The sequence below is a fragment of the Stegostoma tigrinum genome, chromosome 36 (genome assembly GCF_030684315.1).
Source record: "Stegostoma tigrinum isolate sSteTig4 chromosome 36, sSteTig4.hap1, whole genome shotgun sequence".
NCBI classification, from domain to species: Eukaryota; Metazoa; Chordata; class Chondrichthyes; order Orectolobiformes; family Stegostomatidae; genus Stegostoma; species Stegostoma tigrinum.
Window position 1 is genome coordinate 11,136,548 of NC_081389.1, and position 17,084 is coordinate 11,153,631.

The following is a 17,084-nucleotide window of genomic DNA, read 5'->3' on the forward strand; positions in this document are numbered from 1 at the left end:
ACCCCCCCACCCCCCCACACACACGACCCCCCACCCACCCACACACACGACCCCCCCACCCCCCCACACACACGACCCCCCCACCCCCCCACACACACGACCCCCCCACCCACACGACCCCCCCACCCCCCCACACACACGACCCCCCCACACACACGACCCCCCCACCCCCCCACCCACACGACCCCCCCACCCACACGACCCCCCACACACACGACCCCCCACCCCCCCACACACACGACCCCCCCACACACACGACCCCCCACCCCCCCACACCCCCCACCCCCCCACACCCCCGACCCCCCACACCCCCGACCCCCCACACCCCCGACCCCCCACACCCCCCCCACACACACGACCCCCCACCCCCCCCCACACACACGACCCCCCACCCCCCACACACACACGACCCCCCACACACACGACCCCCCACCCCCCACACACACACGACCCCCCACACGACCCCCCACCCCCCACACACACGACCCCCACACACACACACGACCCCCCACACACACACACGACCACACACACACACACACGACCACACACACGACCCCCCACACACACGACCCCCCACCCGACCACACACACGACCCCCCACACACACGACCCCCCACCCCCCCACACACACGACCCCCCACACACACGACCCCCCACCCCCCCACACACACGACCCCCCACACACACGACCCCCCACCCCCCCACACACACGACCCCCCACACACACGACCCCCCACCCCCCCACACACACGACCCCCCACACACACGACCCCCCACCCCCCCACACACACGACCCCCCACACACACGACCCCCCACCCCCCCACACACACGACCCCCCACCCCCCCACACACACGACCCCCCACCCCCCCACACACACGACCCCCCACCCCCACACACACACGACCCCCCACCCCCACACACACGACCCCCCACACACACGACCCCCCACACACACGACCCCCCACCCCCCCACACACACGACCCCCCACCCCCCCACACACACGACCCCGCACCCCCCCACACACACGACCCCGCACCCCCCCACCCCCCCCCACACACACACGACCCCCCACCCCCCCCACACACACGACCCCCCACCCCCCCCACACACACGACCCCCCCACCCCCCCCACACACACGACCCCCGACCCCCCCACACACACGACCCCCGACCCCCCCACACACACGACCCCCGACCCCCCCACCACACACGACCCCCGACCCCCCCCACCACACACGACCCCCCACCACACACGACCCCCCACCCCCCCACCACACACGACCCCCCCCCACACACGACCCCCCACCCCCCCCCACACACGACCCCCCACCCCCACCGCACACACGACCCCCCCCCACACACGACCCCCCACCCCCCCCACACACACGACCCCCCCCACACACGACCCCCCACCCCCCCCACACACACGACCCCCCACCCCCCCCACACACACGACCCCCCCCACACACGACCCCCCCCCCACCCCCCCCACACACGACCCCCCCCCCACACGACCCCCCCCCACCCCCCCCACACACGACCCCCCCCCACACACACGACCCCCCCCCACCCCCCCCACACACGACCCCCCCCCACACACGACCCCCCCCCACACACGACCCCCCCCCCACGACCCCCCCCCACACACACGACCCCCCACCCCCCCACACACACGACCCCCCACCCCCCCACACACACGACCCCCCCCCACACACACGACCCCCCCCCCACACACACGACCCCCCACCCCCCCCACACACGACCCCCCACCCCCCCCACACACGACCCCCCACCCCCCCCACACACGACCCCCCCCACACACACGACCCCCCCCACACACACGACCCCCCACCCCCCCACACACACGACCCCCCACCCCCCCACACACACGACCCCCCACCCCCCCCACACACGACCCCCCACCCCCCCCACACACGACCCCCCCCACACACACGACCCCCCACCCCCCCCCACACGACCCCCCCCACACACGACCCCCCAACCCCCCCCACACACGACCCCCCCCAGACACGACCCCCCACCCCCCCCACACACGACCCCCCCCAGACACGACCCCCCACCCCCCCCACACACGACCCCCCACCCCCCCCACACACGACCCCCCCCACACACGACCCCCCACCCCCCCCACACACGACCCCCCCCACACGACCCCCCACCCCCCCCACACACGACCCCCCCCACCCACGACCCCCCACCCCCCCCACACACGACCCCCCCCACCCCCACACACGACCCCCCCCACCCCCACACACGACCCCCCCCACCCCCACACACGACCCCCCCCACCCCCACACACACGACCCCCCCCACACACGACCCCCCACACACGACCCCCCACCCCACACACGACCCCCCACCCCCCCCCACACACAACCCCCCACACACGACCCCCCACCCCCCCCCACACACGACCCCCCACCCCCCCCACACACGACCCCCCACCCCCCCCACACGACCCCCCACCCCCCCCACACACGACCCCCCCCACACACGACCCCCCCCACACACGACCCCCGACCCCCCCCACGACCCCCCACCCCCCCCACACACGACCCCCCCCACACACGACCCCCCACCCCCCCCACACACGACCCCCCCCACACACGACCCCCCACCCCCCCACACACGACCCCCCCCACACACGACCCCCGACCCCCCCCACACACGACCCCCCCCACACACGACCCCCCACCCCCCCCACACACGACCCCCCCCACACACGACCCCCCACCCCCCCACACACACGACCCCCCCCACACACACGACCCCCCCCACACACACGACCCCCCCCACACACACGACCCCCCACACACACGACCCCCCCCACACACACGACCCCCCCCACACACGACCCCCCCCACACACACGACCCCCCACCCCCCCCACACACGACCCCCCACCCCACCCACACACGACCCCCCACCCCCCCCCACACACGACCCCCCCCACACACGACCCCCCCCACACACGACCCCCCCCACACACGACCCCCCCCACACACGACCCCCCACCCCCCCCCCACACACGACCCCCCCCACACACGACCCCCCCCACACACGACCCCCCCCCCACACACGACCCCCCCCACACACGACTCCCCACCCACGACCCCCCCCACACACGACCCCCCACCCACGACCCCCCCCACACACGACCCCCCACCCCCGACCCCCCCCACACACGACCCCCCACCCCCCCCCACACGACCCCCCACCCCCCCCCACACACGACCCCCCCACACACGACCCCCCACCCCCCCGCCACACACGACCCCCCCCACACACGACCCCCCCCACACACGACCCCCCACCCCCCCCACACACGACCCCCCCGCACACACACGACCCCCCACCCCCCCCACACACGACCCCCCCGCACACACACGACCCCCCACCCCCCCCACACACGACCCCCCACCCCCACACACACGACCCCCCCCCCACACACACACACGACCCCCCACCCCCCCACACACACGACCCCCCCCCACACACACGACCCCCCCCCACACACACACGACCCCCCACCCCTTCCCCCCCACACGACCCCCCCCACGACCCCCCCCACCCTCCCCTCCCCCCCACACAACCCTCCCACCCTCCCCCCCACACGACCCCCCCCACCCTCCCCTCCCCCCCACACGACCCCCCCCACCCCCTACCCCACCCCCTCCACCCCACACGACCCCCCCCACCCCCTCCCCCCCACCCCCCTACCCGACCCCCCCCACCCCCCTACCCCACACCCTCCACACGACCCCCTCCGCCCCACCCCACCCCACCCCCCCCACACGACCCCCCCCACACGGCCCCCCACCCCCTACACCCCCAACCCCACCCCCTACACGACACCCCGCACTCCCACCCCCTACACGACACCCCCCCACTCCCACCCCCTACACGACCCCCCCCACTCCCACCCCCCCCACTCCCACCCCCTACACGACCCCACTCCCACCCCCTACACGACCCCACTCCCACCCCCTACACGACACCCCCCCACTCCCACCCCCTACACGACCCCCCCCCACTCCCACCCCCTACACGACACCCCCCCACTCCCACCCCCTACACGACCCCACTCCCACCCCCTACACGACACCCCCCCACTCCCACCCCCTACACGACCCCCCCCCACTCCCACCCCCTACACGACACCCCCCACTCCCACCCCCTACACGACACCCCCCCACTCCCACCCCCTACACGACCCCCCCCTACACCCCCACTCCCACCCCCTACACGACACCCCCCCACTCCCACCCCCTACACGACACCCCCCTACACCCCCACTCCCACCCCCTACACGACACCCCCCCACTCCCACCCCCTACACGACACCCCCCTACACCCCCACTCCCACCCCCTACACGACACCCCCCCACTCCCACCCCCTACACGACACCCCCCTACACCCCCACTCCCACCCCCTACACGACACCCCCCCACTCCCACCCCCTACACGACCCCCCCTACACCCCCACTCCCACCCCCACCCGACCCCCCCCCACCCCCTACACGACCCCCCCACCCCCACCCGACCCCCCCCACCCCCACCCCCTACACGACCCCCCCACCCCCACCCGACCCCCCCCACCCCCACCCCCTACACGACCCCCCCACCCCCACCCCCTACACGACCCCCCCACCCCCACCCGACCCCCCCCCACCCCCACCCCCTACACGACCCCCCACCCCCACCCGACCCCCCCCACCCCCACCCCCTACACGACCCCCCCACCCCCACCCGACCCCCCCCACCCCCACCCCCTACACGACCCCCCCACCGCCACCCGACCCCCCCCACCCCCACCCCCTACACGACACCCCCCCCACTCCCACCCCCTACACGACACCCCCCCACTCCCACCCCCTACACGACCCCACTCCCACCCCCTACACGACACCCCCCCACTCCCACCCCCTACACGACACCCCCCCACTCCCACCCCCTACACGACCCCCCCCCACTCCCACCCCCTACACGACCCCCCCCCACTCCCACCCCCTACACGACACCCCCCACTCCCACCCCCTACACGACACCCCCCCACTCCCACCCCCTACACGACCCCCCCCTACACCCCCACTCCCACCCCCTACACGACACCCCCCCACTCCCACCCCCTACACGACACCCCCCCACTCCCACCCCCTACACGACACCCCCCTACACCCCCACTCCCACCCCCTACACGACACCCCCCCACTCCCACCCCCTACACGACCCCCCCACTCCCTACACGACCCCCCCACCCCCACACGACCCCCCCACCCCCACCCGACCCCCCCACCCCCACCCGACCCCCCCCACCCCCACCCCCTACACGACCCCCCCACCCCCACCCGACCCCCCCCACCCCCACCCCCTACACGACCCCCCCACCCCCACCCGACCCCCCCCACCCCCACCCCCTACACGACCCCCCCACCCCCACCCGACCCCCCCCACCCCCACCCCCTACACGACCCCCCCACCCCCACCCGACCCCCCCCACCCCCTACACGACCCCCCCACCCCCACCCGACCCCCCCCACCCCCTACACGACCCCCCCACCCCCACCCGACCCCCCCCACCCCCTACACGACCCCCCCACCCCCACCCGACCCCCCCCACCCCCTACACGACCCCCCCACCCCCACCCGACCCCCCCCACCCCCTACACGACCCCCCCACCCCCACCCGACCCCCCCCACCCCCACCCCCTACACGACCCCCCCACCCCCACCCCCTACACGACCCCCCCACCCCCACCCGACCCCCCCCACCCCCACCCCCTACACGACCCCCCCACCCCCACCCGACCCCCCCCACCCCCTACACGACCCCCCCACCCCCACCCGACCCCCCCCACCCCCTAGACGACCCCCCCACCCCCACCCGACCCCCCCCACCCCCTACACGACCCCCCCACCCCCACCCGACCCCCCCCCACCCCCACCCCCTACACGACCCCCCCACCCCCACCCGACCCCCCCCACCCCCTACACGACCCCCCCACGACCCCCCCCACCCCCTACACGACCCCCCCACCCCCACCCGACCCCCCCCCACCCCCACCCCCTACACGACCCCCCCACCCCCACCCGACCCCCCCCACCCCCACCCCCTACACGACCCCCCCACCCCCACCCGACCCCCCCCACCCCCTACACGACCCCCCCACGACCCCCCCCACCCCCTACACGACCCCCCCACCCCCACCCGACCCCCCCCCACCCCCACCCCCTACACGACCCCCCCACCCCCACCCGACCCCCCCCCACCCCCACCCCCACCCCCTACCCGACCCCCCCCCACCCCCACCCCCTACACGACCCCCCCACCCCCACCCGACCCCCCCCACCCCCTACACGACCCCCCCCACCCCCACCCGACCCCCCCCACCCCCTCCCGACCCCCCCCACCCCCTACACGACCCCCCCCACCCCCACCCGACCCCCCCCACCCCCTACACGACCCCCCCCACTCCCTCCCCCTGCACGCCCCCTCCCACTCCCTACACGCGACCCCTCCCACTCCCTACACGCGACCCCTCCCTCTCCCTACACGCGACCCCTCCCTCTCCCTACACGCGACCCCTCCCTCTCCCTACACACGACCATCACCCCCACACGCGACCCCCCACCACCCACACAACCCCCCCACCACCCACACCCTACACACGACCCCTCCCACTCCCTACACACGACCCCTCCCTCTCCCTACACACGACCCTCACCCCCACACGCGACCCCCCACCACCCACACAACCCCCCCCACCACCCACAAAACCCCCCACACAACCCACCCACACCCACACAACCCCCCCCACCACCTCCCACACCCACACAACCCCCCCCACCACCTCCCACACCCACACCACCCCCCCACCACCCCCCCACCACCCACACCCACACCACCCCCCCACCACCCACACCACCCCCCCACCACCACCCACACCCACACCACCCCCCCACCACCCACACCCACACCACCCACACCCACACCACCCCCCCACCACCCACACCACCCACACCACCCACACAACCCCCCCCTCACCATCCATTCCCTCCCCCTTACCCCCTCAGAACCACACACCCCACATTCTCCCCTCCCACCCTATATACGATGTGTACATACCCTCTCTCCACCCACCCCGCCAGCCCCGCTCCGCTACGATCGCCCGGTTCCCTCACGACGCCGTGATTGTATACGCGGTGGCCGAGCTTTTTTTTTGTATTTCTCTCATTGCTGCTCCTGCACTAACTCCCTGTGAGAGCTGCCAACTCTCTCATCCCGCAAGGAGTCGAGAGCCCGCTCTGTTTTCGATAGAACCAGCCTCCCACCAGCCAGCCAGCCCGTACTAACGGCTCCACTTTTCAAATCTCTCCGGGTCGGCCCGGGGGGAGAGGAGAGAAAACACATACACAGGGAGGAGGTCACGTGTGCGCTGCCCCGACTGCCAAGTAAGTGGGTGGGGCTGTCGAGGAGGAGGCGTGGTTTATCTTAACAAACGAAGCGCGCTTGCCGGGGCACGGGGCGTGGCTCGCCCACAGATTGGCAGGAGCCCTGGAAGAAAGGGGCGTGTTTCAGTGAGCTACTGTCTGAGCGACCTGGGCAGAGGCACAGGGACACGTTAAAGGGGCGTGTCCACCGCTGGAGGGGCGTGGGCACCTCGGAAGGGGAGATACCCCTTTTGAGGTTATAATAAGGGGCAGAGCTGGATGAATACAACATCAGAGGAGCAGGAAAGCTGACGTTTCAGGTGTGGACCCTTCTTCAGAAATCTTTCGAGGTTCATGCCTTTTCTGAAGAGGGCTGCTGGGGCGTTGCTCCACTGTGGGGGCGGGGCACAGGTTTTGGCGGGGTTTGGGCCATGGCTACGAGTGGTATCGGGCGTAGCTCGAGGGTTAGGGGAGTGTTGGGGCGGGTGCTACTCGCGCTGTGTATCACGTGGGTGTCCATCCCCTATAAAAGACACGAACGATGAGCACCGTTTCAGTTGGTGTCGACGATGTGAGTGCTGACTGTTGAAGTGAATGTAGTAATAGAAAGCAAAGGCTTTTTGGTGTGTTCTTAGAGAAGCAAATGGTAGGTAGACGGTATAAAGCCATTTCCCGTAGGAAGTGAAACAAGCTGTTTCGCTTTTTCAGCCTGTTTCCCCTGTTCAGTAGAATTATGATCTGGCAATCTTCGTATTTTGGTTCTGAGATAACAAGGTGTGGAACTGGATGAACACAGCAGGCCAAGCAGCATCTTAGGAGCACAAAAGCTGATGTTGTATCAGATGAAAGGTCTAGGCTTGAAAGGTCAGTTTTTCTGCTCTTAAGATGCTGCTTAGCCTGCTGTGTTAATCCATCAACTTTGTTATCTCATTTCTTTTACTATATTTTGTTACCCATAAACGTTGATTTCCCTGACTGATCAAGAATCTGTCTAACTCAGCCTTAAATACATGCAAGGATTCTTTCTCTTCCCCTGCCCCAAACAGCTCCCTGTGGCAAGATGTTCCACAAAGACACTCAACCTTCTCGGAGAGAAGAAATTTCTCCTTGGTGTTTAATTTGGTTAAAGAAAAGATAGGGGAGGTGTCTTCTCTTCCTGCATGCTGTTCTGCCATTTCCTACATTTTGACATTAGCAAACAATTCATTGACTGAAACACTTGTGGCATTGTGAGGTTATGTTAAGTCTTGTGATTCAACAACAAGAAAAATGATGGAAATGTCCAGCAGGTCTGCCTCCTTTGTCATTAGTTTTTTTTGTAGAGGTATTGTGAGGGGGATTTGTGAGGAGAACAAAAGGAAATGTGTTAAGGGTGGAGGACAAGGAGAGATTAATTGACACTTGACTTTCTTATGCAAAGAGTAGTCAGTATGTAGTGAAGAAACATAAAGGTGGGGCTTTAATTTAGAACCACCTGAATGCAATGTGAAGTGATAATAAATAATAAACCAAATCTTTTAAAAAACCCAGCAAAACCAAGAACAAAGAGGTAGAGGATATGATCTACAGTTGCTGACTCTAAAATTGAGCCCAGAAGGCTGATGAGTGCTGTTTATTTGATTACTGTAGCAGGTCATGGACAGAAAGGATACCTACTTTGAAGAACTTCTATGCCTCCCTCAGTCATGGACAGAAAGATCAGGCTGGAGGCCAGGTAGATGATTAAAGTGATTTGTGTCAGGATGTTTGAGGTCATGCTTGTGTACTGCATGAACGTGTTTGACCTAACAGTTACCTGCTCTAAATTTGTGCAGTGACTAAATATTGAAAAGCAGGTACCATATTTTGAGCAGTGAATGCCAGATCTTAAATGGAAAGAAGCATGACTAAATCCCACTTCCACTTGAGTGGAATGTTTGGGAATAGGCTGTTATTTTTAATTAATTTTGGGTTGTTGCTGGCTGGCTAAGCCAGCATTTATTGCCCATCCCTAATTGGCCTTGAGAACATGATGAGCCACCTTCTGAACCATCCACAGGGTTGTTAGGGAGGGATTTCTGACCCAGTGTCACGAGAGGAATGATGACAATATAATTTCAAGTCAGGATGGTGCATGACTTCAAAGGGACCCTGCAAATAGTGGTGTTCCCAGATAAGTGTGAAGCTGGATGAACACAGCAGGCCAAGCAGCATCTTAGGAGCACAAAAGCTGTTGTTTTGAGTGGTGTTCCCAACGTCTTGCTCTTGTTCAGGGTAAATGTATTGAAGAGTAGCTTCACAATGCAGTTTGTGATGCCTTCCAAACATAAAAACTGTAACTGTGCTTGCCACCTTAATTGCCTAGGGGCCTTTACATTTGTAACCTGCCTTTTGATTAATTAAAAGTGCTAGTTTGTCTTGACTGGCAGCTGTATGGCCGTGTCAGATCGTTGGGATTGATAATTTCCTCATCAGAACCAGGGGTTGAGGAGTCCAGTACTGGGTGCTGCATTGTTGGACAGATACTGACGAGTACTTGTTGAGGTGAACATGAGGCAATGGTAATATCTGAAAGAAGAGCATTCTCCTCATGCCATCTGTAAAACTTAATTTTAATAATCTATAAAGTAACAGGGAAAAAAGACTTGCATTTAAATGGCACCTACTGGATATGTGGAAAGTACTTAATAAAACTGAGAAAACTGTGGATGTTGTGAATCAGAAACAAAAACAAAAATTGCTAGAAAAGCGCAGAGGAACGGTCACTTGACACAAACATTAACTCTGAATTCTCTCCACACATGCTGCCAGACCTGTTGAACTTTTCCAGCAATTTGTTTTGTCCTCAAGGTGCTTCATAGCCAATTAAGTTCTCTTAAATGCAAGTATTCTTATAATGTAGGAAATGTAGCAGCTAATTTTGCACACATCCAACTCCCTCAAATAGTAATATGCTAATGGATAGATAATCTGTTTATGACATCAATAGTTGGATAAATATTTAGAGCCATAGTTATACAGCACAGAAACAGATCCTTCGGTCTAACTCGTATGCGCCGACCAGCTATTCTAAATTGATCTAATCCCATTTGCCAACATTCAGCCCATAATCCCTCTTAAATTTTTGCTATTTGTGTGTCCATCCAGATGCCTTGTAAATGATATACCTGCTTTTACCACTCCCTCCAGTTCATTTACAAATAATTCATTTGGCCAAAACATATTTAACTCCAATATTCTCCATCAAATAGGTTTTCTTTGATGTAAACAGATCCTATGAGGCATCAATTGAACAATAGCAGTTCCTCAGAGTGCAAACTTGAGTATGGTTTAAACATTGAACGTGGTGTCTCAGAGGCAAGAATATGACCAACAGAGAGCCTTGTGTTATTTGACTTGTGGCAAATAATGTAGTTGTCAATTGAATAAGTTGAGTTAAACAACAATCTACAATAACAAATATTTTATGCTATGGAGGAGTGCATCCAACAGCAGCAATGACAATATCTTGAATATTGATACTTTCTGCTCCAAATTTAATTTCTAATTAGTCTTTGTGTTGAATCTTGTGTAGGTGTCAAGGACAATGAAAATCAGTGAACCTCAACAGTGACAACACTGAGCACTGTAATATTTGTGGTGTTTAATAGTACCATTTTCTCTCTCATACCACCTTTTGAAGTGGACTTCGTTCCCTGACGTTGCTTTTTCATACACAGATGCTCTCTGTGAGGGCATCATATGTCCTTGTAGATACATGTGACCTATGTGATTAAAAATTACCTACTTGTTGTCATGTGCTATGTTATCGCTTTGGCAGACTATCAAACGCTGCCCAAGATGTTTACATAAAATAATTAATGTATTTATTGTCAAGCATACAATAATAATGAAGCAGATTTGCTCACGACTAAGGATACTGTGTTACACAAATCTCATGATCGATGTGCTATCATTGCTTAAAGTTCTAACGTGCACAATCTCCGTTCTGTCACGCCTGCAAATTGCAGTCTCCTCATTGAACACTCAATGAGTCATCGATTTAAAGTTGGATAAGATCACACTCAAAGAATAATGCTAAGTGATTAGACTAAAGAAAGGACAAATTTAAAGTTTAAAGCAAATTAGGCACACCTTAAAAATATCAGTGTGCAACAGCTCAAAGATATGGAATCACAGACTGATTCAGCACAGAAGGAGGCCATCCAACCCATTGTGGTTATGGGATGTGTTAGAACAAGCTTTCCAATTTATCTGACCACCCTGCTTTTTCCCCTTGCAAATATTTATGCAAGTTGTTATTGAATCCATTCCCACCAGCCGTTAGCCAATGTATTCCAGAGGATCTGTTTCCACTAATAACTTTGTACATTTATTAATTACGTATCCATGCCACATAGAGTCTCAAGATCTAGGAGTTGACAGATGTCATTAGTGCTGCAGTATGATTGCAACAATTGACTTCTTCATTACGTTGACAGGAAGTGCAAAATGAATAAAATTTCAACACCTTGTTGCCCAGTGGCAGCAAATGGACCACATTGGAACCACACCTTTCTGACAGAGGTGGCTGTTATGATTCAAAAGGATTCTGTTTTTAATGCCCCTACTTCTAGGCCAAATGGTTCCACTTGTTCCAAACCAAGTCTGAACAAATTGACTAAAAATATCTAGAATGCATTATAAGCAGTTTAGAGAGGGTTTGCTCGACTTGTGTAGTCGTGGCTAAGTGGTTAAGGTGATGGATTCCTAAATTACAACTAATTGATTATCCTTTTATTATTTGACATATGAAAAGAGATAGCTCATGGTTAGTGAACTATCCCTTTTAACACCATACAGCAAGATGTTACATTCAAATTTATAACTACGAAACATTCAAAGAACCGCGCTGACTGCCATTTCAATCTTTGGGGTTTTGACACACGCGTGCTAATATTAGGTCTAAGAATAACATAACCAAAGTGAAACCAATGACAAATTCTGCTTATTTCTTTTCAAATTGGCATCATTATAACATTTCTATAACACTAGCACATGTCCTTTATAGAAGATGTCATATTTGACTCAAACGTTGACTCTGGAGATGTAAACACGGGCACTGTGAGGCCTGCTGAGTTTCTCCAGCACTTTGTTTTTATTTCAAGATCTCCAACATCAGCATTACTTTGTATTTATTGTTCAATCCATTCTGGTGTCTGGTTAGCAAGATTCCATGTATGTTTACACTGTAGAGTTATCTTCCCCCACCTCCCCCTCCCTAATTATATGCATAGGAAGGGTTTGGAAGCATATGGGCCAAATGCTGGCAAATGAACTAGGTCAGACTGGGATGTCTGGTCAACACGATGAGTTGGACCGAAGGCTCTGTTTTGGTGCTGTGTAATTGTGATTAAACAGTCATCTCCGAAATTACAGTCAAATTATTGGTATTGTCAAAGTTATTTACCCATGTTCTCTAGTTCCTACATTGTATGCCCTTCAGTTTTTTTACATGTTAAGTTGTCTTTTACCTTCAGTCAAAGTTCTATAGCATTGCATGTATGCAGGAATCCATAATATTGGATTTCAAAAACAGCTCATGGTTTTGGAGTTCAATTTCCTGTGTCAAGCAGAAAATGCTAAATCTGCAGTCTCCCTTATCTGCCTCTTTCTGTACTGGATTATCAAGGTGACATCTTATGTGTCTTTGAAAAGGCACAGTGGGAAGAATGGGGCAGACTGGTAGAAAAACACCCGGAAAGGTGGAGAGTTCCTCAAGAAGATGATCTTTTATTTGCAAATAAAAGCCATCACAATCCAGAAGCGTTTCCTAGAATGCCCCCGAGTCTCTCGGGCTGAAGTTTCTTATACCATTTTGTTATCGTGCTCTTGTTAAGCTTATCAGCATGCCCAACTGTGTTAGTCTGAGTTATCTTACAGCAACCCAATGGTGTTAGTTTGTGTTATCTTTCTACTTCTGCCACTATGGTCTTTTTCCTCTTCTACTTAATTCATAATATAATGACTATTCATTTCTTATCTTGCCACAATGGTTTCCTGCTTCAGACTTCAGACTTATCCCTAATTTATTCTATTATAATTAGATGTTCACCGCTATCTCTGCCACAATGGTCTTCAACCCTAAAGTGGTCTCACTACCTCATACTAGTATTTATCTTATCTGTCACATGTCGCATTCACCCTAAACACGCTGAAACGGGTGCCTAACCTAATTAATCTACTTGACTAATCTAATCATACAACCATTGTGCTATGCTTATCTATACTTGACTGTCTATACTATAGTTGACTGTGCTGAGCTAGTTTAATGGCTTTTGACCCTTGTCCTGTTTCCCCTTCCTGTTACATCATGCTTAATGTGTAGTTGTTTGACTGAGGTAGTCTTTTACAGACTCTTACTATTCTGCCAGGCTTCACATTTTATTTTCCATAACTACCAGTATTCCATGGAAAGAAATTTGGAGCTAAGCTTTCTGTATGCTTGAAATTTAATAGGGGTGCTTTTTATACTGAATGAATATAAAAGGACCGGATAGACATGGGTGTGGTATTCATTAGATTTCTGCTCCAGCATCTATGACCTGCAAGTTTGTGTTTAATTGGCCTATGTTGTAAATTAGAAAAGAATGCTGAAGATCACAGTGGGTCCGGCAGCATCCATCGAGAGAAAGCAACCTAAGGTTTCGAGACTAGATGGCTCTTCAGTTAGCACAGTTGCCTGGATAGCTGGTTTGCAATACAGAGTGAAGGCAACAGTTTGGGTCCAGTTCCCACACCAGCTGAGGTTACTAATAAGGAGTCTCCTTCTCAACCTCTTCCCTTGCCTGAGGCATGGTGACGTTCAGATTAAACTCATCACCAGCGGCCCGAAACATCAGCTTTTATGCACCTGAGATGCTTGGCCTGCTGTGTTCATCCAGCTTCACACTTTGTTATCTTGAACTGCAGATGCTGGAGAATCCCCATTATCTCTGACCAGCTGTCACTGTCTGATGGAATGGATCTATGGTGATTTTACCTCTTTTAACAGTAAATAACTTTCGATCCTCAAAGATGTCAGGCTGCACAAGAAAGGTAAACCAATGAATCTGATTCTTTTGTTCTTCTTTCAGATCCTTTTAAAAGAAGAACATGGATTTCACAACTGCAATCCCCCAGTTGAACATCTCAGAATTGATTTTAGTACTGATTAGATTTTAATGTGTAGTTGAAATACACATTTGGGTTACTTTTCAATATTTTTAAGTTTCTTTTATGGAATGTGGTTTTGTTGATATCCTTCACTGACTTCAAACTGATTGACTTGCTAGGCCATTGCACAGGGCAGTTGAGAGTCAACTAGAGAACAAGAACCTGTAGATCAAGTAGAAATGACAGATTTCCTTTGTTAAACTGCATTAGTGAGTCAGAGATAGTAGGAACTGCAGATGCTGGAAAATCTGAGATAACAAGGTGGAGAGTTGGATGAACACAGCAGGCCAAGCAGCATCAGAGGAGCAGGAAGGCTGACGTTTCAGGCCTAGACCCTTCTTCAGAAAAAACTTTTTTGAAGAAGGGTCTAGGCCTGAAACGTCAACCGTCCTGCTCCTCTGATGCTGCTTGGCCTACTGTGATCGTCCAGCTGTACACAGTGTTATCTTAGTGAACCAGAGTTTTATTTTGCAAAAAATTGGCAATAGCTGTTGTGGTCAATGTTATTCCAAACAACTTTGTTACAGATTTATTAGCAGAATTCAACATCCACCATCTGACATGTTGGGATTTGAACTAATACCCTTACAGCATTAGCCCGCATATCTGGATTGCTAGTCTGGTGACATTATCAATATTCCACCATCTCCCCGTGTTATATTAACATTTTATATGAGCACTGCAAGATTGCCAGCATTGATATAACTACTCCTTTCACAATATGCAAATGCTTTTCATTCAATGAAGTACATTTGAAGTGTTGTCTCTGTGTAATGTAACAAATTTAACAGCCAATGTATGCACACAAAGTTTACATAGCAACAATGTGATAATGATCAGATAACCTAATTGATAGATTTTCATTGAAGGATAAAGATTAATGGAAACAATTCACCTGCTCATCATCAAAATTGTGTCACCACACTTTTCATCTCCACCTTAAAGATTGAGCAGTGTCTGATGTTACCATGAAGGTCCTGCCATCTCAACCTTGCCCTGTTGACTGAGGCGTGACCCCTGCCGCCCCCCCCCCCCCAAAAAAAAGGTTAAACTCACCATGCCTAATGAGAGAGCAGCCCTATGGGTCTCTGGGACTATGGCAATTTTACCTTTTGGAGAATGAACGGGCCTCAAACTAATGTGTCATCTAAAAGTCAGCACCTCGATAGCCTAGTACTCCCTCAGTGTTTAACTGGAGGATCAGTCTTCCCCTGTGTGTTCAAATAAATACTTACTCAGCCCTCTGACTCTGAGACAGAGGTTAGTATGCTACTAACAGAGCCAGAAGTCACTTGACACTGGTTATAGTTCAGTGATAATGGGAACTGCAGATGCTGTAGAATCCAAGATAACAAAGTGTGGAGCTGGATGAACACAGCAGGCCAAGCAGCATCTCAGGAGCACAAAAGCTCTTGTGCTCCTGAGATGCTGCTTGGCCTGCTGTGTTCATTCAGCTCCACACTTTGTTACTGGTTATAGTTCAACAGGTTTATTTGAAATCACAAGCTTCTGAAGTGCTGCTTCTTCAGTTGAAGGAGCCATGCTCTGAAAGTTTGTAATTTCAAATAAACCTGTTGGACTTTATCCTGGTGTTGTGTGGCTTCTGACAATGTCTGAAATGTGTAACTTTCATTTACAACATAAGGGTGATCTCCATACAACTGGGCATGATGGAAGAGATTTCTAACTTCTGTCTCACTGATCCTCATTTTTACATATTTTTGGGAATCCCATACAAATCTGAAATTTCTCCTGGGAATTCCACATTTCACTTTTTGAAAGATACTAGTTGCTCAGAGGAAAGTGGCGTTATCAGTGCAGAAAACACGTTTGCTATTTTTTATTATGCTGGTAATTCAGCAAATATAGAAAACTAATGTCTAGAGCCCACACAAATTTAGAGGGACCTCAAAAGGCATTTGATTGTTTTATACAGAAACGTTCTCAAATGAGAAATTGCAGTAAATTGGAAGGACCTTGGTATTGCTTTTTGAGATGTGAGTCACACTGACAAGCCAGCACTTGTTACCTCTCCCTAATTGTCCTTGAGCCAATTATGGAGTGTTTTGACGTGTAAAACCCAATTCAAACGAATTAAAAACTACCTGCAAAAGTTCCATGGTCCTCAAAATTATCTATTGATCATAAGCAATAACTGCCATCCTTTCCAAAGCATTTGGTGCTCTAACAGAATGTCAGCAGCCTAGGATAAATTGTGTGTAGTTTGTACATTTTCTAATGTTGTGCAATATGAGGTTACTTTTGCGGATGATGCCTAATGTAAAAGAAATTACAACTAATCTGGCATTGATGCTTCAGACTTCATGCCTCACAGTTGTTTTTAAAAAAAAGTGAAGGTCCTCTGCTCAAGTCAGTATTTCTGTGAACAATGACTTATCTGGCTGAATTTTAGATAGTAAAGACTTCTTTAAATCCATTGGGTGAATATCTGG

At 55.4% G+C, this 17,084-nt stretch overlaps 1 protein-coding gene and 1 long non-coding RNA gene across 2 annotated transcripts in view; one reads left to right on the top strand and one right to left on the bottom strand.

Annotated features, from left to right (window-relative positions):
- Window positions 1-7,472, bottom strand: part of c36h15orf39 (chromosome 36 C15orf39 homolog) — a 39,970-nt gene extending 32,498 nt beyond the window's left edge. The window contains exon 1 of the mRNA XM_059640223.1: window positions 7,441-7,472. The gene's annotated coding sequence lies outside the window, so the exon portion shown is untranslated. The remainder of the gene's footprint in view (window positions 1-7,440) is intronic.
- Window positions 7,473-9,085: 1,613 nt separating this feature from the next.
- Window positions 9,086-14,676, top strand: LOC125446773 (uncharacterized). Its single transcript, XR_007246466.2, has 2 exons — window positions 9,086-9,172; window positions 14,553-14,676. It is a non-coding gene; the product is annotated as an uncharacterized LOC125446773 (long non-coding RNA).
- The last annotated feature ends 2,408 nt before the right edge of the window (window positions 14,677-17,084 follow it).